Source organism: Pholcus phalangioides, unplaced genomic scaffold (genome assembly GCF_987345545.1).
Source record: "Pholcus phalangioides strain wild (caught in Gottingen) unplaced genomic scaffold, Ppha-v1.0 ptg000042l_1, whole genome shotgun sequence".
In the NCBI taxonomy this organism is placed as follows: Eukaryota; Metazoa; Arthropoda; class Arachnida; order Araneae; family Pholcidae; genus Pholcus; species Pholcus phalangioides.
The window spans coordinates 28,109,755-28,136,216 of NW_028301628.1; the positions used below are offsets into that span (position 1 = coordinate 28,109,755).

General features: G+C 38.8%; 1 protein-coding gene across 3 annotated transcripts in view; it reads right to left on the minus strand.

The window, feature by feature from the left end:
- LOC149064731 (heparan sulfate glucosamine 3-O-sulfotransferase 1-like) overlaps nt 1-26,462 on the minus strand; it is a 147,436-nt gene that overhangs the window by 52,159 nt on the left and 68,815 nt on the right. Inside the window, exon 1 of one of the 3 annotated variants that reach the window (XM_089254951.1) lies at nt 8,188-8,628. The exons of the other annotated variants lie outside the window; for them this stretch is intronic. The gene's annotated coding sequence lies outside the window, so the exon portion shown is untranslated. Of the gene's footprint in view, nt 1-8,187; nt 8,629-26,462 lie in introns of those variants that run through there. 3 annotated transcript variants of the gene reach the window in all.

Consider the following 26,462-nt stretch of genomic DNA (forward strand, 5'->3'; position numbering starts at 1 on the left):
CCCCTGCTTTGAAGGATGTCAAACAGCGCCCAACGGAAATATTTGATAAGCATGGGGTGATGAGCTGGTCTCGAGACTGAATCTGTAGAGGGTTTCGGTCTTTCAACAACAATACATTGAAAATGTTCTCTTCCTATCGTTACAGTTTTTACTGACGAGAAATTACGGCTTTTTAGAACAGACGTCGCCATCCCGTTCGGCACGCAATAAGGGCGAGACGGGAAATAAATCCCCGAATCGAGAGCCTGCGAGAGTCTGATTCGAGGGGTGGTGCCAACCCTTTTCATGTCCGACGCGTGGTTTTTGGCTATAGCTACAGAGCTAAAGCCGCCGACCCCAGGGCTTAGTGCAGAACGTGCACCAAGCTGAAGCCTCACCAAATTAATCAGGATGAAAACAATCGGAGCCAAATATAAAGGTTGAAACCAAATGTGAGGAAAAAGTTGGTTCACGGAAATTTCACCCCGGACATTTCGCCTGTCCTGACCGTGTGAGTGACAAAGTAAGTGACTATATGAGCGGCCAAGTGAGTGACCGGAATGAGTGAAGTTCTTGGGCTGAGTGAAAACTTCGACTTAAACAGATTTTTCCACTTATCGGAGTTGGACTTATCGCGAATTGACAGTATCGATACAAATAATGATCAAAGTGAATTTCTTAAATATGGTTTTTAATCATTTTTGATCAAAAGCTCTAGTAAAATGTGTTTGATTTTCAAGTATGATCCCATTCGAAACACATGTTTTTTAATCTCATTCCAGTGTAAATTGATCATAAACACTTCAGCCTAAGGATCTAAAATTATATAATGGGCTCCAGTGAAATCCATCAAATTACTCAAAGCGTTCGTGGCCACGTGTAATTTGACCAGGTCCTTTCCGGTCAGTAGTTCCATCAACAAGGGGATGGCACCCTGCTGGATCAGGTACTGTAACTGACCAACAGTCCCGCCTTCCGTATACTTCTGCACGGTCCACGTCGCTTCCTCTTGAACCTTGGGGACATCCCGGCGGAGGTGGTGCAAGATCCAAGGAACCAGACCCGCGTCTATCACCGCCTGTATCTGACCCTCGTCGCCGGCCGTGATGTTCGACAGCGTCCACATGGCAGTCGCGTTCACGTCCTCGGAGGTGCTCGAGAGCAGAGCCGGGAAGTAGTCCAGAGCGCCGTTGTCGATGACGACTTGAGTTTGGTCGTCGTCGCCGGTCGTTACGTTGCCGATGGCCCTGACCGCACTGAGGTGTACGTTCTTGCTGCTGTGACCCATCAGTCTTATTATCGAGGGCACGACCCTCGTTTCGATCAGCATCTGTATCCGTTGCCCACCCAAACGGGCGAAGTTCGAGAACGACTTCAGGGTGTATTCTAGAACCTCCTCGTCATCGTGGTGGACGAGTTGCTTCAGCGACGGCAGCAGGGCCGACGTCTGTTCCAGAGACGCAGGCGAGAAGGAGTGAGCGAACAGGTTCGATATAAACCACGGCAGCTTACGCAGGAACGGCAGCGGCGTATTGAGAGCGGTGAGACGCGAGATCCTCGGAATCACTCCGAGCGCGATCACCTGATCGCGGAATTCGGCGCGATCCGCGATTATGTTGCCGAGGGCCCAAACGGCTTGATGCCAAGTCAACGGGTTCGAAGACTGCAGCAGTTGAGCCAAGGTGGGCATCACACCTCCGTCTACAAGAGCCTGCGTTTGCTGGGAAGTGCCAGCTGCGATGATAGTCACTGCCCAGGTGGCTTCCAGCCTAGTGTTGTGGTCGTTGCGGTCTCCAAGGCAATTCACTATCGCCGGCACGACCCCCAATTCGATCGCGTGATCCAGTTTCGAAGAGGAAAACTTACACAAGATCTTCCGTATCATTCGGATTGCCATGAATCGTGAGTTTTTGTCCTTGTCGGACGCCAGGGAAACAGCTGAAGGGAAATCCATGGTCTGGTCTTCAACTCAATGCTCAAAACTTCCGACAGTTTCAAAAAGAAACTCCCCCTTAACACTTATGTCAATGAACTCGACAGCATCGAAGAAATCTTCTCCCAAGCAATTAGAAAACAGAAAAGTTGGCCTCTTCAACGGATAGCAACACGTTTCTCGCAGTCATTCAGAGGTGCATTTATGGTCTTGCCGCCTGTGGGCTACACGAATTTTTCCGCCCTTCTCCCATTCTAGTCTAATTTTCTTGACTACTCTTTCCTCGAATTCGCCACCCTGTGCAATAACCCCCCTTCCCTAATGTTTCTACAAGTACACTTGTGTCTCTACGTCACTCTTTTGGCCATTCCCATGCTTACACACTCTTTAAGTCACCCTTCTTTTTTGTCACGCACATGCTTACACACTGTTTAAGTCACCCTTCTTTTTTGTCACGCACATGCTTACACACTGTTTAAGTCACCCTTCTTTTTTGTCACGCACATGCTTACACACTGTTTTGGTCACTCACATACACGCAATCTAGGTCACTCTTTTTGGTCTCTCAATGACTTGGTTCCTCGCTTTAGAGGTCACTTCTTCGATCATTTACAGGTTTACACATGCTTTTGGTCATTGACGTGCTTGCAGGAACTGTTTCCTCACTCTGTAGGTCGCTCTTTTATTCATTCGTATGCTTGCTCACGCTTCAAGTCCCTCTTTTGCCCGCTCACGAGCTTGTAATTTTTCTAGGTCACTCTTTTGGTCATTGAAGACATTACCTTTCAGACATTAAATTTCAACCGGATCACTTTTAGGAGCCCCACCCCCCTCTAGTCTTGAGGTCTCGGGGCTATGCCCGGGTAGGCCCACGTGTTAAGACGTACTGCTCGACAGAGATGGATTTACGATTATACAAATTTTGCAGCCCTTCTCCAATTCTACTAATTTCCTCTGCCATTCATTCGTCCTGAGTCCGCCAAGTCCCTCTGTAAATACACCACTCTGGAGTCATTCCCTTCATATTTCATAGAGAAAAACTTATATAGTAAATTGCGATCTGGATATATCGATAATTATCACCAAAAAGTGCAATTTTCGACAAAATTAGGATTTATTGCTGTAATATTTTAAGGGGTACTACGAACTGCCTTTTTCCCTGAACCAAGCAACACGTTTTCGTATCACTAAAGTGATCCACTGTGCAGTTCCAAATCGTTTGATTGGCCCGCGGCATAGCACTTAAGTGGCACGTGCCCATGAGGGTTTTCGGCCATAATCCTCCACGCAATCTTGCTCAACAACACAAAGACTGAAGAAGTAGCATTTTATGTGTACCTGGGACAAGAAATTACCTACCATAGACAACGGAATCATTAATGAAATAAACAGAAGGATCAGGATTGGATGGAACACTTTTGACAAAAAATTGTGTAATTCTGAAGAGTCGCATGCCATTATGCCTGGAAAAGAAAAGTTTTTAACCAGTGTGTGCTACCAGCACTGACGTATGGGGCTGAAACATGAACACTCACAAGCAAGACGATACAAAGGCTACAGACAATACAAAGAAGCATGGAAAGATGTATGCTAGGCATCACAAGAAGAGACAGAAAACGAATCACTTGGATAAGAAGAAACACAAAGATAAATGATATCACGGAAAGAATTAAACGTTTAAAATGGAAATGGGCTGGACGTATTGCAAAAAGACAGGACAACGGATGGACCACAAGTATTCTAGAGTGGTACCCTCGTGCGGACGTCCGAGGCGGCGTCCCCACGCAAGATGGATGGCCGAGATCAAGAAAGTGGCAGGAGTCAACTGGATGGCTAAAGCATCAGACAGAGCAAAATGGAAAAATTTAGAGGAGACCTTCATCCAGCAGTGGATTGAAAATGGTTGTTGATGATGATGACGATTATGATGTTTTTAATACATTTTTTGAGTTTCAAAAATGCAAAAAAAGCATTTTGAAAATTCCAAAGGGTTCGGGTGTGAAAGGAAAAAGCTGCGTTAACACGCACAAAATGACGCTTTTCATCTTGGCTAAGATTTGATGATACCGACGGTATATAAATAAATAATTTCCTCATCAGAAGCAATGAGGCCGTGCAAAGAGTTTTCTCCCCCTCAGTGTGAAGAAGAGCAGCTTTTGAAGAGAACATGAACATTACAAACGATTCGTTGATCGAAACATGGCGGAAAACGAACCGTCGAGTAAATACACCGTTCTCTCAGCTATAAGAGTCGCTGAAAGCGCCAGGGCACCTGCGAAAAGACTCGAAGCTGTCAGAAAGCTGAGGGAGCTATCGAGCGAATATCTGCCGATGGAGCTCATGGTGGATTGCGGCGTGTTGCCGATACTCGTCGACTTCTTGCGACGCGACTCAGAACCGGACCTGCAGTTCGAATCGACTTGGATACTCACCAACGTGACCGCGGGAACCTGCGAGCAGGTCGACGCTGTTATAGACGCCGGTGCCCTACCGCGAGTCTCGAAACTCTTGTACTCGAGGAGCCAAGCTATAAGCCACCAAGCCCTGTGGATAATGGGCAACATCGTAGTAGACCGGGTGGAGAATAGGGACAAAGTCATCGATCTGGGTGTTTTATCTCGTATCGGGTCTCTCATCAGACCGGACATGTCACTAGAGTTCACCCGTACGCTCAGCTGGTTCGTTTGGAACGTGTGCAGTCACGAAAATCCCCAGGTGTCACGAGAAGCCATTATCCAGATACTACCGGCGATACGAGATCTCCTTTCCCATTCTGATGCGGAAGTTTTGAACCACATGGCCTGGGCCGTGGCTTTTCTATCCCGCAGTGCCGTCTCAATACTCCAGCTGCTCGTGGATTCCGGCATCGTGGCCCGCATGGCTCAGTTTCTCAGACACGAAGACACCGATGTCCTCGAAGCTACCCTGAACACGTTCACGGAACTCACGGCCGGTACTGACGAGCAAGTCCAAACCATTCTGAGTAGCGGCTTCCTAGACGAGTTCCCTAAATCACTGGGGGAATTTGGCACCTGCGCGAACGAAGACATCATTTGGATATTAGCTAACATCGCCGGAGGACCAGCGGACCACATTCAAGCCATCATAAACCACGGATTAATCCGACCCATAATAATGTATTTGGACAGAGGATGGAGAGCTGTACAGGACGAGGCCCTTCGAGCCGTATACAATATCGTGAGAAGGGGAACTGCGGATCAAGTTGCGTACCTGGCAGAAAAAGGAGTCATCCCGCCTCTTCTCAGGTTACTCTATAGTGACGATACTGTGACGGGTAGGCCAGAGGCAGTGGCGTACGCTCTGGATCACATACTGTCATCAGGTGGGTCGTTCTTTGTGGATCTCGATGCGTGATCAGAAGAGAAAGAGGTGCTCGCACCACTCAAATTTTTTTTTACCGTTAGGAGAAATAATAAAATATTTTTGATGTACCATCTTAAGTTATTATCATTACATTGTACAGGATCAAATTCTTCCCTCAAAAATCGGGGGGAAAAGCGGAAAAGGACAGCATAAATGAGGGAAAGAAGCATTGACCGTTAGTTGTTTTGCTGTTCTTTCATAACTTCCCTCCAATTTTTGAATTCAATCGGATATTGCACTTGGAAACATAGAATTTTTTTTTTCTGTTGGCTTCAGGGGGGGATACAGGGCAACAACTTTGTAATTGGAAGTTAGAGGACGGGGGAACGTATAAAAATTTAGATTTTTTTTATTTTGTCTACACACTGTATTATCACTCCCAAAACTTTTAAACTGTAATTTTTGAACGCCTTTTGAGCAGTTTTTTCAATCCGGAATCATACCTCTGTAAAAGTGATTCCCAACGTGGGCGTTAACCAGGGGACTCCCAAGGGAGCGATGGAAAATTCCTGGGGGGGAGGGCGGTAGAATCTACGAGTATAACATCGGATTCTATGGATTAGATTGCGTTGGGGGGCGATGGGAGAAAAAAAATTTCTGAAGAAGGGGTGCGATGGGACAAAAAAGGTTGGGGAAACTGTGCTCTATAGCCTATACGATGGACGGTTGATGAGATAAATGCCGCATTAGCTCTAACAAGACACCCTTAGTAAGTACATCAATTACTGAATATTTAAAATATAAATTAGAAAAAACTCATTCGGGATTTAATCAGACATTTTTCTTTCTCCGAGTAACATAAGATAACGTCTCTCAATGTAAATTGAAATAACGTGGGAAAGCGCGGAAAAGAAGTTTCCGGATTTTTCTGGAAACTTAATTTTTTAAGAACGTAATTTGATTCGAAAAAAAGAAAAATACTTTCTTTCGATTGGGAATGTTCTTTTAAAGACAAATTTATAATAAGTGGTAGGGGGAGGGGGAGTAATTGATTATCTTTATTTGATTATATTGTGAAGGAGGGAAAGTGAAATATTATTTCTCTGAAGGGAAAAGAGAGTGAGAGCGACACTTTTGCGTGAAAAATTGCCTTGATATACAGCGAAAAGTACTTACTTAGCTTTGAAAAGCTAAATTTTCTTCGGATTCAATGACAGGGCGCTTCAACTGACTCGGAACAAAGTTCCCCATTGACTTCTGTTATTATGTCTTGAACCTATCACCCGGGAAAGCCGTAAAAAGTAAAGCCCCCACTTGATATTTTGTGTGACTCGTGGACCCTCTTGACCTTCGATGTTTCTCTCATTCATGATTTTTCTCTCCCATCTTTAAGATAATTTTTCTTGAAACAATATCTGACATCCTGTAAGACAAGGGTTCTTAACCTATGGGTCGCAAGAGCTTCCAAGATGGGTCGTTCAAATCCACTAACAGTAAGGGGCTCGTGAGCTATGGCTTCCGAACCAAACTTGATTCACGGGGGTTTCCGAGAACGATCAAACGAACCTGCTTACAAAGCTAAGGGTTTTTGAGCTATAAGTGAAGACCCAAACTTTATCCGAGGAGGCTTCTGGGATGGGTCGTACATATCCATGCTTCTCTCCAAAGGGTCAAACAAACCCACTTGCGGCCAAGGTTTTTTGAACTGTGGGTCACGACATGATTCTCGAGGACTTCCTAAACGAGTCGTATATATCAGTGCCATCTTAACGCATGGGCCGCCCGGGGGGCCTCAAGAGAAGACGGACCTCACAAAAATGAAAACTAATTGAAATTTTCGAGAATTTTCCAGGTAGGGCCTCCGAAAAAACCAATTGGTCCGGGGGTCCATGATGCTCTTAAGACGCCACTGGTATAAATACACTTACAGTCCTGTTATAGATGCACTTATTGCGTAACTGGTTTCACTAATTCCGGAAAACAAACAGTTCCATGGGTCGCGAAGCTGATCTTGTTGCTGATTTTGGGTAGCGAAACTGTTCTCTTGTTGGTTCTGGGTCGCGGCTGAAAAAGGTTAAGAACCCCCTGCTGGAGGGGGGACCACATGCTGTTCAAATTAAAATTCCTTATCACTGTGTATTTCTTGCTAAAAATGGTTTAATGACATTTCCGTATCAGTATAACAATTTCAGTTCTCTTAGTTTGAAAAATATGTGTTTCAACGAGCTTGGTGCCTTATTTAGAACCAAGAGGCGCCAAACTAGAACGATCATTTTTCGTCCCCTGCGTCTCAAATTTCATTGAAAAGCATGATATATATATATTTTTTCATTTTTTCTCTGTAGGCATATATCGATGATTTGTAGCATGCATTTCATATTATGAGGAACCAATAATGAATAAAAAATATATAAACCTGTTTCTTTGGCATAAATTTGCAAATTTTTAATATTTTTTGGCAAAATTATCAGGAAAATAAAATCACACAGTGAAATGCATGCTAAAAATCATTGATATATACCTACAGAGCAAAGTAGAAAAAAGGGATGCTTTTCAATGAAATTTGAGACGCATGGGACGAAAACACATTGAACTTGATTGATTTGAAAAATAAACTAGAGAGAGAGAGAGAGAAGTTGTCCCTTCAATGGAGCTAAAATATATAAGTAATCATATGTGCTATTCCCACTATAGTCCGTAACTTTTGGATACCTCTATCCAGGGCCGTCATAACTCATGGGAACACCCGGGGGAACCTCAAGAGAAGAGAGGCCTCACAAAAATTAGATCCTGTTGAAATTTTCTAGAACTTACCAGGTTGGGTCTCAGAAAAACCACTTGGCCTGGGGGCCCATGATGCTGCTCATAAGGCGGCCCTGCCTCTATCGTATATGAAACAGTTAACATAATCTAACCAAAATGTATCAAATTGGATTAGAGGAACTACATACCATAATATCCGCCGCAGTCACGCTGAAACACGACTCTCAATATCCAAAAATACATGAAATAAGACCACGAATATTAGACATTCCATGTCTCTCCCAATCATGTCGGTCGCTATAAACGGCAGTGAAACAAGCATTTGTTAAGACGGTAGCTAATCAGCGATAAGATTCTTGTCAAAATATTTACTTTCGAGTAAAATATTCTTTTTTTTCTTTCGGTTCGTGAAAAAGAAAAATCTGCCTCGCTAAGTACATATTTGGTTTATCTCGGCTCTTTTAGTCCTTAATGATCTTCGATTGTACACACTCATCAGGGGAAGAGATAACATTGATATCCGGCAAATACTAGCATTATTTAGAGCTTAAAAAAAGAAAGAGCTGTTTTTTTAGCTCCTTGAATCTCACGACAAGGCGTCTCTATTTTACCCTGACCCGTTCTTCGAGACCGATGAAAGCACTTTGTTTCTGTCCTGCGTCAGTTATGTCCACTTATGTAAGAGTTTTTGACTGCATGCAAAGAGTGGCGTCTGACTCTGGGTTGGGTTGTTTTTTTTTTGTTTTTTTTGGCTTTTTGGCACCAGCGGGACGCGTTCCTCATTCTACTCGCTGTTCCTCTATAGTGATTCTTTCATGTGTTTTTCAACCTCGAAGAAATCACACTCGTGCAAAGTGAGGTGTTTACTCCCTCTATAATAGGAGAGAAACCTCTTCAGTCGCTATCTAAAAGCGTAATAACAACGGTCAACTCTGTCAGAGCTTATCGCCAATGAATCGACTTGGACAGGAAGACAATTCAATTTCTTTTTTCGTTTTTGGAATAACAGCAGTAAAATCTAGCAGCGTCTCTCAGCACCTCCTAGAGCTGGAAGGCCTCCGCACGGGTTGCCATAAACGTCATTCAGACTACCTAGCAAATTTGCCACATTTTGAAACACGGCATCCTATTTCGTTTCTTCTTATTCTGGCGTAGAATCTTACTGATTGGCTCACAAATACCGCATAGAGATTGGATTTGGGGCATAGAAATCAGCAGTTCTGAGCCCGATCTGATGCTGGTAACCAGCACCTCCTAGAGATAGAAGGCCCCGACAAACCAGTCACGGCCCAGGTTCTGTCCCTCCAGGGATATAAGCCTTTTACCCTTGCGGGTTGGGTCGCGCTGGGGAGAGTCAGGGGTGCCGGGCCAAGACGCCCACCGGAGGTTGTCCGAAAGGCGCCCTCTCCCGGCACCCCCAACCCTCTGTCTAAGACCCTTGCTGCAAGCGCAAGGCCTGGTCTTTAGGGTTTTCTGCGATCTGCGGCAGCATCTCCCCCACCCAGGCAGCCGTCCCGCCCCCAGGAGGAGCCCACAGACCCGAGCGACAGCCCGGGACGCCCCCACCCAAACCCCCGAGACCCGATCCCAAGAATCCCCCAGAAAATTGTTTATTCGTTTCAACAGAATACAATTTTTACATCTATATACAAAAGTTTTTCCCCACAACCGCTCTCGCGACATTTGACACTTGGGGCGCGGTTTTTATTTATTGTCTCCGTTCCTGAGTCTTCGTGGTCAGCCCGGGTGCTGGGCCACCGTCCCTATGGCTGGGTGGCTCTGGTGGGCCTTTGTTGAGTGTAGATAGAAGGCCCCCCGCACGCTGCGGAGAAAAAAATGATCGGGCTCAGAACTGGCGATTTCTATGTCCCACATCCAATCACTATGCAGTATTTGTGAGCCAATCAGAAAGATTCTACGCCAAAATAAGAAGAAACGAAATAGGATGCTTTGTTTCAAAATATGGTAAACTTGCTAGGTAGTCTGAATGACGTTTATGGCAACCCGCGCGGGGGCCTTCTAGCTCTAGGAGGTGTTGGTTGAACTCTCATTGTGGGAATCCAGGTTCGAATCCCATTGGCGGCACAGTGGTGGCCGATTGAGTTTAGGCTTTCTGCAGCTTCCTAAAGTTTACCCCATACATGCTTAACCCATGGCTGGGCAGCGGGCCAAATGTGGGTTCTCGGAGTCATCTCATGTGACCCGCGAAAATAACCAAATTTCTCAAGTGGCCCACGAAAGATTATCAAAACACTTAAGATGTCAACGGCACATTTCCAAATCACTTGAGCTACTCGCGGCGCACAACTTCAGTTAACTTAAATGGCTGGGTTCAGTTAAAGATTACTTAAGTGGTCCGCGACGCATTTACAGTTCATTTAACTGGCCCACGAGACATTTAAAGCTCACTTAAGCGGCCCGCGGTATTTTTATAGATTACTTAAGTAACTCTGGCATATTTCCAGATCATTTAAATGACTCGAAGCGCATTTCTAGATCACTTAAATTTGCACACGACGTATTGCCAGATCACTTAAACTGCCGCGGCACACTTTCAGATCACATGAGTGTCTCGAGGATCATTTCTAGACAACTTAAATTGCCGACGACACGTTTTCAAACCCATGAAGTGGCTCGTATTCTCCAAAAGGATGAGCACCACTAGTTTACACCCAATAATTCGAGCAATAGAAAAATTAGCACGATGTGACTGGTAGCCACGAGTGACAAAGATAGTAATACTTCACGAGGGGTGAAGTTATTTGCCAAGATAAAGTGAAGTTAAAGGTGAAGTTATTTGCCTCCGCCCCGGGCTGATTTATACGTCACCTTTGAGTGAAATCTGACGTCAGTATTACTGCTATAGCCAATCGTTGTTCCCAAAAAGGAGGGGCGGACTCATCGTCCTCAATCTTTAAAAAAAAAAATGAAGAACTGTATTTGCCGCTACAACGATTCCAGAATAGCGTCCTGAAGCGCTTCACTCTCTGGGGCAACAAAATTTTTCCGCCTCACCGATCTGAACAAAAATTTGAAGGTGCCCCACATCAAGAAACTTGCTCGAAACTACTTTGAAAAACAAGAAATGTCGTGTCACCAGCACCTGAGAGAGATCTCCGATTATGATGTTCGCGAGTTTCTAAGAAACATCTACGGCCTAAAAGCACATTCAATACAAAATATGTGGCTGAATTTTGAAAAGAATGAGTGCGCGCTTGTATACATGTGTGTGTGTGTGTGATGAACTGAATGGATATAAGACAGTTTTCCGCAAAAAAATGTTATTTTCTTTTCTCCCCCCCCCCCAAAAATATTATCATTTTACGCCATATTTTATACCAATGTAATATTGTGTTTCTCCAAGATGGAGGAGAATTGGGCTCTTTTGAGCTCGCTGCTCTGTATAACATTCAACGGTCACGGATGCCCAGGAAAATTTAAGATGGCAGTAAAATGCATAACGGAAAATGTGTTCTAGTACAGTTTTCTTCAATTTCTTCAACCGTTGGTCCGTGGGGGAACGTACTGCCGGCCCGCAAAAAATTTCGCCCAATTTATGTAGTCGTGGATAAAACACTATTTGTGAAATTGTTTTACCTCAGCCTCGAATTGCTGGCTGAAGCTTTGCGAGTCTTTTGGACACAGGAGGGATTGAAGAAAGGTTCAGGTCCAATCACCCCTGCTGGACTGGTTACACTGTCCTAATGTCTACAAAAATTTGAACCAAATTTTTTTTTTTTCTGTAAAATAAAATAATTCCTCGAAATTTGTTATTATTTCTACTGCAAATTCAGTCCGCAAATTATTTGCCGGTCAACAAATTATTCCTCTTACTTATTTACCTTTCGCCAGTCCGAAAATTATTTTTTTTGCATTTATTTATTCTTTGAAAGTTCGAAAATTATTTCTCCTGTTTCATTTCTTGATGAAACGTAAGTTATTCCTATTATTTTTAAGTAGAAACCTGGAAGTTCAGGCAAAAAATACCATAAATGCCTTTTTTTTGCCTATTTTCAAACTTTCTCTGTAAAAATGCCTTTTTTTCAGTCTTTCTTGCCATAAATGCCTTTTTAACATTTTGTTCTTGAATTTCAGAGGTCATATTCTAGAACTTGGATATTTTTAGCATTGAGAACTTCAAAAAAAAAAAAATTTCTCATTCCAAAATCTTCAACACACAGTATTAATTTTTCTCAGAAAGCCTTTCTCGTCCTGGCGCCATTCAAACGCAAATAGTCATAAATGCGTGAGAGATAGGAAAGCCAGTGTTAGGTATAGAAGTGACAGACTTTTCATCTTTGCTGTGTGAGTAGCTTTCAGATAGAAATCCACGTACCGTCGAATTCGCATCAAGATTGTAAGAGTTTTAGACACGAAAGCAACCCATGTATAAGAAAAGCCCAAAATAAATTAGAGGTTTATTTTCCCACTTGCTTCGCATATTTTGCTCATTCATCGCACAACACATTGTAGTTGAAGAGCTGACCACTGACTGTCCCAATAGCCCAATGGTTCACTCCATGACTACACCATATTGGGGAAGGGGTGATAGGGCTCTTGCCCAGGGCCTCATGTTATTTCGATTTCATTTTTTTACAGAAAATAAATACACAGCAAACAATCGTAGTCAGTTATTTTACATGTGGAAAAATCATCTTTTGAATTTGAGAGATCTTTTTTTTCTAAAATCAATGCAAACAAACCAAATACATAACTCAATATTTGAAAATTTTGAGAAAATATATCGTTATCATAAAAATATTTTTAAATAACTCCATACGGAAACGTTATAATTGATATTTTTCATTTCAGCTAGCACTATATTCTTGCATGTTAGCTAATTGCATTTTAAGTATTCGATCGAATCGATACTTAACATGAGGGACCACAAACACTTTATTTTCTTTGACGTAATAACATCAAATTAATTTGTTTCAATAATGAGAAATTATTGTATTATATTATTTTTAGTCTTTTAATACGGTAGCTTTTAGTTACACTTTTGCTTGTTTTCACTAATTATTAATTTTTTAGTGCCTATTTCGACCATTTTTAGTGCCTAAACTTCCGGGCTCCATTTGTCTTTTACGCAAATTATTAAAATACTTCCACACAACTAAAAAATAAAATAGAACTATTATTGTAAACCAATATATTCAATAAAATGAAAACTATTTCCTTGAGAGAGAGAGAGAGAGAGAGAGAGAATGCTATCCTCTAAACTCTAATCAATCACGAAATGTGTCCACGAAAGGATTGAGACAAACGTATGTGACAGAATCGTTAGAGATCGTTTAGGAAAAATCAAAAAAGGACTAAATGAATATATTCACACAAGCTCTTTCAAGGGATTTTTTTTTCCGGAGAAAAACTAAAGGATCAATATATATTTATTTTTTTAATAAAGATTCCTAGATCTTGTGGCACAGAAAGATCTAGAAGCTGCTGTCGGCAACAGGATTCACGTCATAAGAATACGCGATTCAAATCGGAATGGAATTTACTCCTCAAAAAAAAAAGTATATCGTTCCATTCAAAGATTTCAATTAAATGGGTGATTAATTACGTCTCGGTGAATTATTCGAGTCTTTCTCTATTTTATTTTCTTAGTTCTTTGACGATTAAACAAAACGGATGGCAGCCCTTGGTTTTTAAAAATAAGATAAAAAAAAAACGGGAAAGGTAACAGATCGTCTTCGGTCGTTCTCGAGAGAAGAGTATAAGACGTTGAAGAATTATATTTTATTTTTTTTTTTATTGGGAATAGAATCCCGGAGACACACACACATACCTTCGTCGTAGCAATTGATGTAGCAGCTGGTTTCGTCATGACTTGCGCGTTTGTTCCCGCCGAAATTTCGTCCTGGAGAGGAGGAAATAGGATAACTGGAAAAGTTCCAAAACGGAGATCTACAAGGAGTGAAAGTCCACTCTTTGCTCCTGGTTTCGTTTTTTTTTCCCCGGACTCACGAAGACATCGAAGAGGATGAAGTTATATGATAAAAAAAAAAAATGACTAGAGATGACTTTTTTCCCCCTGTTTTTTTTATAGTCCCGGATAAAATTTTCTCTCGTTTTTGATATGCTTTTATTGGCACATTCGGAGTCCCGGATTTTTTTTTTTCTCGGAACATATCGTTATATCTTTCAATACTTCAGTCGAAATCTTCGGAAACAATTCTTCGGCATTGATTTTGATAGTTCCACATCTGGGACCTGGTTACTTACTTACTTACTTACTTACTTACTTAGGGGGAATTCGTAGCTTTGAAGGTTTTTGTCGAAGAAATGTGGCGCAATTACGTTAGAACAGAAGCCAAACAATTTCAACAAACTCTACTTCAATTGTTAGTGGCAAAAATTGTGCTCGGAGAAGTTCAACAACAAAAAGTATCACAGAATTGATTGATAACGCAGTATGATTACTGAGCATACATGCAGCATACATAAAAGATACAGCACATGCTTAGAATATAAAATATATATGCTGTATTATAAGATGCGAATAACTATACTATATAGATTTTGAAGCGATTTTTGAACAAGTACAATAACGGCACGGAATCAAAGAATATTACAGAAAGAAGGAAATGACAAATCACAGCACAGAATATTGCATGAGAAGAGAAAAGAGGAATCATGGCAAAGAATATTACAAGAACCGTTGACAAGAGAAATAACTATACAGGATGTTACAAGAAGCGATGCCAAGAGGAACCACGGCGCAGAATGTTTACAAGAAGTTATGACAAGAGGAATATCGGCACACACACAGAATGTTACAACAGGCAATGCTGAAAGAAATATCACGTCACAGAATGTTACAAGAACTGATGTCAAGTGAAATCATGGCGAAGAATGTTGTAAGAGCAGTCTCAAGAAGAGACTGTGAACTATATTAGATTGATTTGAAATTTTATGAATAAACCACCCTTTTCCCCCCTGCAATTTTTAGCTCCAAATCCTATATAACGTAGTACGGAGATATTTACTAATTTCTGAAATGAGTTCAGTCAGCATTATTTCAAATAAGGATGTTTTCTACGTAATACTGGATAGATAATATTGCTGATTAGTAATTATAACATCTATATAATAGAATGATAACGTTTTTTAAAACACGAATATCCATCTTTTATGATACTAAATATTCTTTAAAATTTTGAGGAAATCGAGGTATTAAATTTTAATCTTCGTAGCAACATGCGTTTCCTCGGCAAAGAAATTTACTACTAATTCATTCACCTTTCACTTAAATGGATTCTAAATATAATGCAAGATTATAATGGTCCTCATGCACCAAAAGCAATGTTTCTCTGAGTGTTCGTCACCAACTTTTGTCACGTACGTCGCGGTGAGCTGCCGATAAGTGTGTCAATTCGGTGCTTTGAAGCGTCTCTTTATTAAACTATTCTAGAGAGCAGTGCATAAAAGTTTACTAGACCTAAGGAACCACTGACCTAGGACCTTGAAATATAAAGCCTGAATCTCAAGGCATACCCAATTTATTAGCTTTCTATGCCTCTTGATGGATACCACTCAAATATACTTTAAATATAATTAAATATGTAACTACATTTTGTTCAATTAATTTAATTTGTAATTAAAGTGTTCCATAAATTCTGAATTGGTTCAAAAATTCATTTAAAAAAATGAAAGAATTGTTATATTTGAATGCGGTTTGAGAAAAGTTATTTTAGGATGGTGTTGTTGTTTTGGTTTTCTTTTTGCGTGAGAAAAATTAGTTCGAATTTTTGTTGATAGAGAGCACTGCGCGAAAGCAAATCACTAGAAATATGTAAATTAGGGTCCTATAAAATGCAGGGTGTATGATTAGCGGCTCATTTCAAAATGTTTATGTTTCTGGCGCTTACACGATGTTTTCCTTGTGATGTTGACCTTGGTGGATAAAACCTTTGCGATTCTTTTAGACACAGAAGAGATTGAAGAAAGTTTCAGGTTCAATCATCCCTGCTGGACTGGCTACCCTGTCCTAATGTCCAAAACAATTTGAATTGTGATTGATTGATATTTTGATTTCTGTATCAAAAAAAATACTTTCTCGTGAGAAAAACTTCTCAGATCGCATTCAAATTCCTGAAACTTTTATGAATTTTTAAACTATTTACGAATTTTTTGGATACTCTTTACAACTCCAATTAATCTACTCTAAAAAAAAAGTCAAAATATGTACTTCAGGAAAACTTGAAGTTATTCAAATGAATTAACCAAATCAAAAAAAAATTAATCCATACAATGTTTTTCTATTTAAGGTAAATACAATTTTTTACTTGAAATTCGAAATTTAATTTTTTACTGATGCCAAGTTTTCACAAATTCTAAAATGGCAACGGAACTGATCGGCCACGATCGCCAATACACGCGATTCTAAGCTTTCAATGAAACTTGAAAAAATCATCAAAATTAATTACTTAAATTGAAAAATTAATTCCCGCTAATATCTTTCATTAATTTTTTTAGGAAAAAGGAATCGACATTTTAAGAGACTTGAAATCATCGAAAATTAATTAACTAATCAAGAATTAATTAACTAATCAAGAAATAATTCCCCCAAAATATTTTATCTACTTTTTATTGAGTGAATCACTTCTCAAAGAAAATTTCAATTTTAAATTTAACAAAAAAAAATAGTTTGAAAAACCCGTAGATATGAAAAGAGAAGAAAAATACTCCTGGAGATGTTTTCCCCCCACTATTTTTCTATCCGAAAACAAGAAAAAAAGACCCGAAACCTAATCAAAGCAAACAAACATTTCCATCTATTCCGACCACTCACTTTCGTGAGAACAAGTAGAAAAAGAAGATGGTCAGATTCATTGATTTTGTTTTGTCCCAAAAAAAAAAGTTAAAAGGACAAGGGACAAAAGAAACACACACACACACACACAAAAGATAAAAGAAAAGTAATTTAGTTTTTCTCTTCAAAATCGAACAGAAGATGGACAAAAACATGGACCCGATTTTCTCTCGTGGGGATTAAAAAACATACATATATATATATATATATTCTCCGGTAAGCTTATCTGTGGTTATACAAGAACCAGCGCAACCGTAAGTCTTTCCCCCCCGCCCTTAACGTCTATGGCAAGGCTTATTTGGCGAAAGTAGCCACGTCTTTCTTCGGAAAGGGAAAGAAAGAAGTCTTCAGTAGTGTAATAGAAGGAAGAGGGGAAAAAGTTAACTCGCCTAATCTAGTAGACTCGAAAGTAATGGATGTCAGGCTGCCAGAAAACGTGACTGGAGATCTTATAGTAGATGTTTTTTTTTTTTTTTACAGATCCGAGACGTCTCTATATCCACTTTTTTTCCAGTATTTTATTTATTCCCGTTTATTTACTTTATTATTTATTTATTTTTATTTTTTGGTGCTGTAGGTTCGGTTCACCACCGCGATTGAAATACGGAAGATTCTTCTTTTTCTTTGAGAGAGAGAGAGAGAGAGAGAGAGAGAGAGAGAGTAAATTTTTGGTGATTGGGTTGCAACATGAAGTTTTGAAGTCGGTATTGTGTTTGTAGTGCTTCTTGCTTGCTTGCTTGCATTACTTCGTCTTCCTATTTTGATTTTAGCTTGTTCTTCTTGTTCGAGAGGATTGAATTCATTCATTTTATTCGGAAATTGAATTTTCAGTGGGTTTTTTATTATTATTATTTCACGCTGCAATGAAATCTCATTGAGTTATTTATTTATTTTTTCCGTTTTGCATGGGGATTTTCACCTTGAATCATGCTGAAGTTGGAGAGTTTTACGATATCCGATCCCTGTGCGCAGAAGAATATTATAATGAGGATATTATATTTTACCATATTCTATCTCCCTTTTCTGTGATTTCTGAATTGACGTTGTTTAAAATTTTTTGGGGTTAGTAAAAATGTGTAGGCCTAATTATACAGGGTGGTTCTAAATTCATGGGACAAATTTTAGCTGATGATATATATAACACCTAAACAAGCATTTTTGATCATAGAATGTGGGGTTTAATCGTAATAGCAAAGGCGGTACAGGGCGTTTTTAGAGAGTACTCAACAACACTTCACCAAAAGCAAATATCATATTTTTCTGACGGATTTGCTGCAATAAGCGCAATCCACCTCTCGAGAGTGCAGGGTATTGTAATGTGGTAGGCGTTCTCATGGTGCAAACTATAACGTAAATTCGTTATACTGCTTTATCATTGTTTAGCGCAGCGTGAATTCATGGTTTGCACCAATAAAAAACAAACTCCAATCAAATTCGAAGGTGCATATGCACTTTATACGCGGCTGAATCGCAATATCAAAGACAATAGAGAATGGTTTTTACAGAGTGCTCAAACAGCACTCTTTATCAAAAATCAAACATATTTTTTTCGACGGATTTGATGCGATATGTGCTATCAACCATTCGAGGGTGCATATGCACCTATCTGTTACCCGCGGCTTCGCTCTCTTGGATTTGGTAATATGAAAATCACTTGGCGATGATTGTCGCCCATATAGCATTAGAATCTCCTTCCTTTATGACCCCCTTAGGAAGGTTGAATTTTGAAAAATCCCTTCTTAGTGAGTCTCTATATTAAAAAATTAAAATACCAATCAAATTTCATGTTTATAACATCAGCGGTTTCAGCTCGGCATGATTTCTCTATGTAATCCTTTAGCCTTTCTTATGGCTCACTTAAGGGGCGAATTAAAAAAAAACAAAAAATCAGTAAGTCTTACATCATGAAACAAAATTATTGACCAAATTTCATATTTATAACCTGAGTGGTTTCGGCTCGGCGTTGGTGAATGAATCAGTTAGGACATGCTATTTTATATATACAGGATGTATAGATAACTGGGCATATGGTATTTGACTGGCAAACCGTTATGCTAGAGGCATACTTCACATTAGAAAAAGTTTCCAAATAACGTGTAGTACTCAGATATGTCATTCATGTTTAAAGGGGTGGTGTAGTAAATAAAAAACTTTTTATATGCAGTCCCTCGTGCGCCCAGAAACCCAATTAGAAAGTTAGAGATATTTGAATTCGAGAAACGGAGGAAACTTGGGGAAAAAAACATCGTTAAATGCGAGTAAGAAGCAGCGTGAAATGCGGTCATTCAACGCTCTCTCCTTAACTTTCCTCCGTTTTTCGAATTCAAATATCTCAGTGGATGTTGAATATGAGTGTTGTGGAATTTCTCAGTTAGCATCAGGAGAGGGAGGACAATGACTTTCTAATTGGGTTTTTGGGCTCTACGGGGGGGGGGGGAGGGACTATATAAAAAGCTAATTGTTTTTATTTACTATACAACCCTCCTTAAACATGAATGACATATCTGAGTACTGCACGCTATTTGGAAACTTTTTCTAATGTATGCCTCAAGCATAACGGTTCGCCAGTAAAATACCATACGCCCTGTTACCTAGGTACCCTGTATACATGATTAAAAGGAACACAACACACGTTATTGATGGAACTGATATTAACGTTTCGGTATATCCCTCGAGGGACTATATAATGCCTGCAAATATTCCGGAATGCATTTTCGAATTCCTTTATTTACATGCTTACTAGTTATCAATCCTTCATGCCACGTAATTTCCCATCTCCCTTTATGTTAAACCAGCAAGAGGAGAATAAAATTCCGCTTGTCTAATGAATGCCACGGAACAATGAATAGGATTCAGTTCCTATCCCCAGCCCCCCAATTCCATGAATGAATGAAATCCTCGCAGCCAAAAACTGAATCTAGTAAATTCTCAACGCAATAACGAATGAGAGAAACAACAACAGCAACAAAAACACGAAACACCATTGTCTGGAAATGGTAACAAGGAATGAGGATCTAATTAAAACGTTCCCCCCCCCCCCCACACGGACAACTTCCAAGTTGGAATTATCACTTGTTATTCCGAATTCTTATCAAGAAAATTTCCCACATTATATTACCCGAGAAACAAGGCGCTCACTCACTCTTTTCCAATTCACATTAGGAAAGTGGGGAATCGATGAGCCACTAATGACGCCATGAATTTTACAATCAAATAATCATGTTTCTTGTCATCAGCGTATTCCATTGGAACGAATATCAATGAGGGGAAAATTTTGTATACTTCAATATCTTATAATTATACTCCCTTGAATTAAAAATATCACCGCGGAATATCATCTGAAATAGAGTTCAATAATAAATATGAAGTCGCTAAAAAAATTATCTGTCTCGAGAGTGGGGCACCCTTTTGGAGAGTGCGGGGCGCTCTCATTTGTTTGAAAACGTGTCGCGGGCTACTTAAGCAATCCGTAAATGTAAATAAGTAATAAGTTACTAAGTATAAGTAAATAAGTAATAAGTTACTAAGTATAAGTAAATAAGTAATAAGTTACTAAGTATAAGTTACTAAGTAATAAGTTACTAAGTATAAGTAAATAAGTAATAAGTTACTAAGTATAAGTAAATAAGTAATAAGTTACTAAGTATAAGTAAATAAGTAATAAGTTACTAAGTATAAGTAAATAAGTAATAAGTTACTAAGTATAAGTAAATAAGTAATAAGTTACTAAGTATAAGTAAATAAGTAATAAGTTACTAAGTATAAGTAAATAAGTAATAAATAATCCGCATAAAGTAATAAATAAGCTGCATAAGTAATAAATAAGTCGCATAAGTAATAAATAAGCCGCATAAGTAATAAATAAATCGCATAAGTAATAAATAAGCCGCATAAGTAATAAATAAGCCGCATAAGTAATAAATAAGCCGCATAAGTAATAAATAAGTAATAAATAAGCCGCATAAGTAATAAATAAGTCGCATAAGTAATAAATAAGCCGCATAAGTAATAAATAAGCCGCATAAGTAATAAATAATTAAATAAGCCGCATAAGTAATAAATAATTAAATAAGTCGCATAAGTAATAAATAATTAAATAAGTCGCATAAGTAATAAATAATTAAATAAGCCGCATAAGTAATAAATAATTAAATAAGCCGCATAAGTAAATAAGTTATTTATTTATTTTATTCATTTAGAATTCAGACTTGTGAAATGCCAGTAGGCTGGCTCTAACTTCACTAGGTGCACAATAACTAGAGCAAGGATTTTTATGACCCTAAATACTAACAGAATATGTTCTATAAAAAATGCATTTATGCCCTTAAATAATAAAAATATGCCGTAAAAATCTGAGAATATGTTTTTTTTTAAATATGCTGAACATATTTCCGCGAGAAAAATAAGGGAAATTACAAAAAAATCGCCAATTATAGTCAAAAGTGATATTAAAGGTACACAAATAAAATCGCCAATAGTTGCTAATATCGCCGGAAAATTGCCAATCATTGCCATAAACGGTGTGTGTTAAAGGTACGTAAAATCACCAATTATTATCCTGTTGTAGTAAGTGAAGCTAAGAAAGATATAGCTTGGGGGGGGGGGATCACTCTTCATTGTTATGATGAAATATAACAAGTAATGCTGCAAAATATAAAAATACGCCTTAAATTCTGAAGGTCACGATAAATACACTAAAATTATTAAAAATAATGAAAAAAAGGCCTTAAAATTACTAAAAAACCATGGCTTTAACGCGTAAGATAGCAAAATATTCAAAATACAGTACAGGAAAAAAAAATGCAAAGACATAGAAATCCTAGTCCTGAAAATAACCAATAAAATTGGTAAGGCAAGGCAGGGATATCAGTAAAAAACAATAAGGTAATCACACATACAGAGAGAAAGTATGCACAAGTTGGAAGACAAATCCCCTGAACAACAAATATTCCGTATAACGAATATCCTCATATAACAAATAATAAAATAAACATATATACAGAGAAGTAAAATTCAAAATATTACAATTTAAGAAAAGGAGAGAAATGGATGAGAGAATAATGAGACTTGTGTCTCTTTTTTAAATCAATTTTCAAGGGAGGGTTTGGGTACGAAAATTTTCTTAAAAAAACCACATTTCTCTGAATTTTTCAATTTTCAAATACTGTAAAATTTTCTACGTCTAACTGTGTTCAAGTTTTAGTTCTATTTTGCACTAGAAATTTTTTTTAAACATATTTTAATCTAAACTGTTGACAGGCATTATACAGTATATGCTAATGTATGTTTTCCATTGAAAAGCACTCTCCTCAAAACTGAGTTTTTTGTCAGACAAGGAACATTTCTCCGAACACCACTTGTTCAAATGTCCCCAAACTTTGCGTGTTTTTCTAAACACCAATATGCTACATACTTCAATGAGAGTATTTCTTATTTTAAAATGATTTAAAGAAAATTTATGAGGCAGAAATTAGGGATAAATTTCAGTGATTTTTGGAAAACCTGCATGTTGTGGAAGTTAAAATTTTAGGGGGAAAAAATAACCAACAATTAAAATCCTAAATGCTCTTGTTAAAAATTGTATAAAAAATATCCATAGAATTTGAAGAAAAATTGAGTGCCTAATGTTAATAGAAAAAATTTTAAATGTTCCTTAAAAATGAAGTAGATTTTTCCCATAGGAAAGCATAGGCAACCAAAGTGGTGCGCCCCCCAAACGACTTTATTAGACTGCATTTTTTTATTTATGCTTCATATGGAATTATTGGAGAATTTTCTTTAATTCAAGATATTTAGTTAAAAAATATCAAAATAATTTTTTTCTAAATTCCTAGAAGCTGGCATAATATAACATAGAGAAATTTACTGTACCTTTATAGCCATTTCCGCTTTAAAAATAAATATATTCGCCAAATTCTACCAATAAGATAATTGAATCATTTTCAAAGAATTTTCCACACCACCAAACAAACTTGTAGTTATCGGAATTATAATTAAATCACCCTCAAGCTATAAATTTAATATTAGAATTCTCTCTCTCTCTCTCTCTCTCTCTCTCCAAGTTGTTTGGTGATAACGATAATGAATAAGAATTTATGCATTTTTCTAATAGCGATTGAAAATTTATATTATCAAGAATACCATTATATTTATCTTCTGTGGAATAGTAGCGTGAACCCGGGAATTCGTTTGGTTGAATGCGTTTTTTTTAGTAATTGTCGTTTATAGAAACTAATTTGTATCAAGAATGTGTAATGCGTATAATGCGGTATCTGAAATTCTAATCCTAAATGACATATTTAGGATGCGGTATCTTAAGATATCAAATAGTTCAAAAATGCTTTCCCTCCTCATTCTATCTTTTAAGAAATGTATTTCCGATTGTATTCAATAAAGGTTTACGTGGAATCACAGTTAAACGAGAGACCTTTGTTATAACGACATTCCAAAAGATCGCGGAATTTTTTGTACAGTGAGACCTGTTTGAAGAGACCGAAATAATATTCCTTTTCAGACAATATCGGTCTGAAGCCGGGTCCACGCAACACTACTTGTAGAAGAAGGCCTCTGCACGAAGCTTGTGACGTCACTGAAGAAGATCATTTCACCTATAGCCATTGTGGATATACTACATAGAAAAGGGTAAAGATGGAGCGTGCGGTCGGCCTGCTATATCCAAGGACTACAGGTGAAATGCTCTTGTTCATTGACGTCAGGAGCTTCGTGCGGAGGCCCTCTTCTATAGGTGGTGTTGGTCCACACCTGCAGCACCAAAACCTGTTTATGAAGTGTGGCTAGCACAGCATGGTGGTGGTTTTAATGGTTGATTTTGCTTAGCTGCAACCCAAAACCGGTTTTTGCGATGAGGAATTCTGCTGTCGTTCAACCGGCTTAACCATTTCAGTTCTACCACATCATGAAAAAAATGAAATAATATCATTTAGATTTTTGGTAGGTCGTTTTTTAGTTATATAAAACTTCAGCCCTAGAAATCAAAAATTAGTTAGTATACACACCGAATTAAGTATCGTCAGCACTCTGCCCCTTGCAATGAAAATAAACAATGCAAATATGCTGAATATTGCTGTTGTAGAAACATTTATTTATTTCACCACCGAAGAAAAGCATGTATTTCATGTTTCTGCATTTCTAAAGGGACACTTTTTTGGGGATGTAGCATACAAAAGTGTCTAATGCAGTAAATACTTCAACAAGATCAAAACATCTAATTGAGTTTCATTAATTAATCTATTAATTTAAATTTTTTTTGTCTCAAATAAATGTCAACGGTGGTACTTATAGCTTGGATGTGGAAAATACAGGGTGTTTCAAAAAGAATCATCCGATTAAAAAAAAATCTTAAGTATTCACCTTTTAATCCGCTTTGATCGAATAATGTATAGGTAGAAAGAGGGAAATCAAATCTCGAGTTTCACGCAGTTACCGACAGGTAGCGCTAACGCTCTTCCTTCGGCCGCCACTTGGGTGTTTGTCAAAACTGGCTTTTCCCACAGTTAGAAACCAATTCGGATGACTATTTTCCAGCAGGACCACACTGGAGCTCGGACGTTCGAGAATGTTTGAACAACCGCATTCCTAAACGATGGATCGGCCGTACGGGACCTGAAGATTGAATAAAACATCACTGGCCTCCAAGATCGCCGGACCTCACAGTGTGCGATTTCTTCTTACATACAAATACAACGCCACAACAGGCAAAATGCCCAACGAGGTGGCTGAGAAAAAGATGCCCATAAAAATATGGATGTCATATATTTCAAAAATATAGCAACCCAATTAAAAATACAATTAACAAAAATTATAAACAATATATACACATGATAAAATATTATACAATGCCCATAAAGAATACTTACGGTTGTCTTATTCTAAGTATGGATAGCTTCTCGATTTACGCCATGTTTATCGTATTGCTTTTTAAACGTGTCAATTGGGTTACAATTTACTACCTCCGGGGGTAAGCTATTTCATTTATTTGGGGATTCCATTGTGCGGGTTTATAAAAGACTTCGTTTATGTGCCTCCCCTTCCAGCTACATTAGCCGAACTGAAGATACGCGTAACAGCAGCCGTGGATGCAAACATGCTCGCAAAAGGTTGGGTACGAATTTGACTGCCGCATAGACATATGCCGTGCACCCCAAGGTAGACATATTGAGCACCTTTAATTTGGTTTGTGAAACAACGTTATAATTAGCCATGTAATATAAAATTAATCTTAAGTGTCTATGTGTTCAATATTTTTCGTAATATACGCATTTCAAATCGGGTGATTCCTTTTGAAACACCCTATATATCAAAACAGTACAATATTGTGGTGCACTATGGGGAGGGGGACATTCACGCATTACATTGGCATCGATGGGGGGAGGGGTTTCCGATTTGCTGACTTTTGATGACGGGGGGGGGATTTGGATGATGCTTACGTCATCAACCACCCTTTATAAAAATATGAAATATTCTTACTCAATACTCCAAAAACTAGGGAAAAATCTTTTGCTAGTTTTTGTGGGCACCTGAACTAACAATCTCCCTATTGATAAGGCCCCCTACAGAGCCACTTTAGTGATCTCTAAATGTTTCGCAGATCCAAGTGATCTGGAAAAATGTGTCTAGGCCACTCAAGTTTTCTGGAACTGCGTCACGCGTTCAAGTGATCCGTATTTATGCCGTGGATCACTTAAGTAATCTGGGAATGTGCTGCAGGTAACTTGATTGATGTAGAACCGCACTGGGGGGGCCACTTAAGTGCTCCAAAACTGAGCCGCATAGTCACTCAAGGAATCTCTAAATGTGCCACGGATCGCTCAAGTTTTCTGGAACTGTGTCACGGGTGATTTTAGTAATCTGTGAATGTACCACTGGCCTACTTGAATGATCTGAAAATGTGTCACGGGGTGCTTAAGCGATCTGTAAATGTGCCACTTAGCTCATTTTTACAAAATTAAGTTTGAGGGACAGGCCACATCAGAAAACCCCTAGGATCACATTTGATCCGCGGGCCAAGGGTTTACCACATAGGGTACCTTAACTTAGAGGGTGGGTCGCAATGAATTTCTTAAAAAGAAACGTCGAGTTTTTAGCCTTCAAATAGCATTGAAATTAATAAAAATTGATTGTAACATCTAAATGTAATTTCTATCGGAATTTTAATTTTTTTTAAATATTTTTTTGCATTAACAAAATCAGTTTTTGATCGTCTGCGGGGGGGGGGGGGAGGGGGTGCTCCCCCTCCCGCGTACGTCTCTGATCCCACCAATATGTGTTAAGAGGTAAGAAGCAGATCTGCCGAAGTTTGCTGATGGGGGGGGGGGGGGGTCAAAAATGGCTCGTAATTGTAAATGGCTCAAAAATTCGCTGACGTAATACTTGAACGGCTATTATGACGACGGCCTGCCTTCCGATAAAACGATATTCCCCATTATAGATTTTACCAGTACTTATAAGTACCAGACACAAATTCGCTTGGTGACATGAACTGAAATTTATGTCAATAATGAGTAAGGGGGAAAAACATATAATGCCCCCTCCTCTCCCACCATATATCCTTAGAATCCTTGCAAAGTTGCAACTGTAACTGCTTACAATGATGACCGCGGAAGTAAATTTTTATTCATAAATATT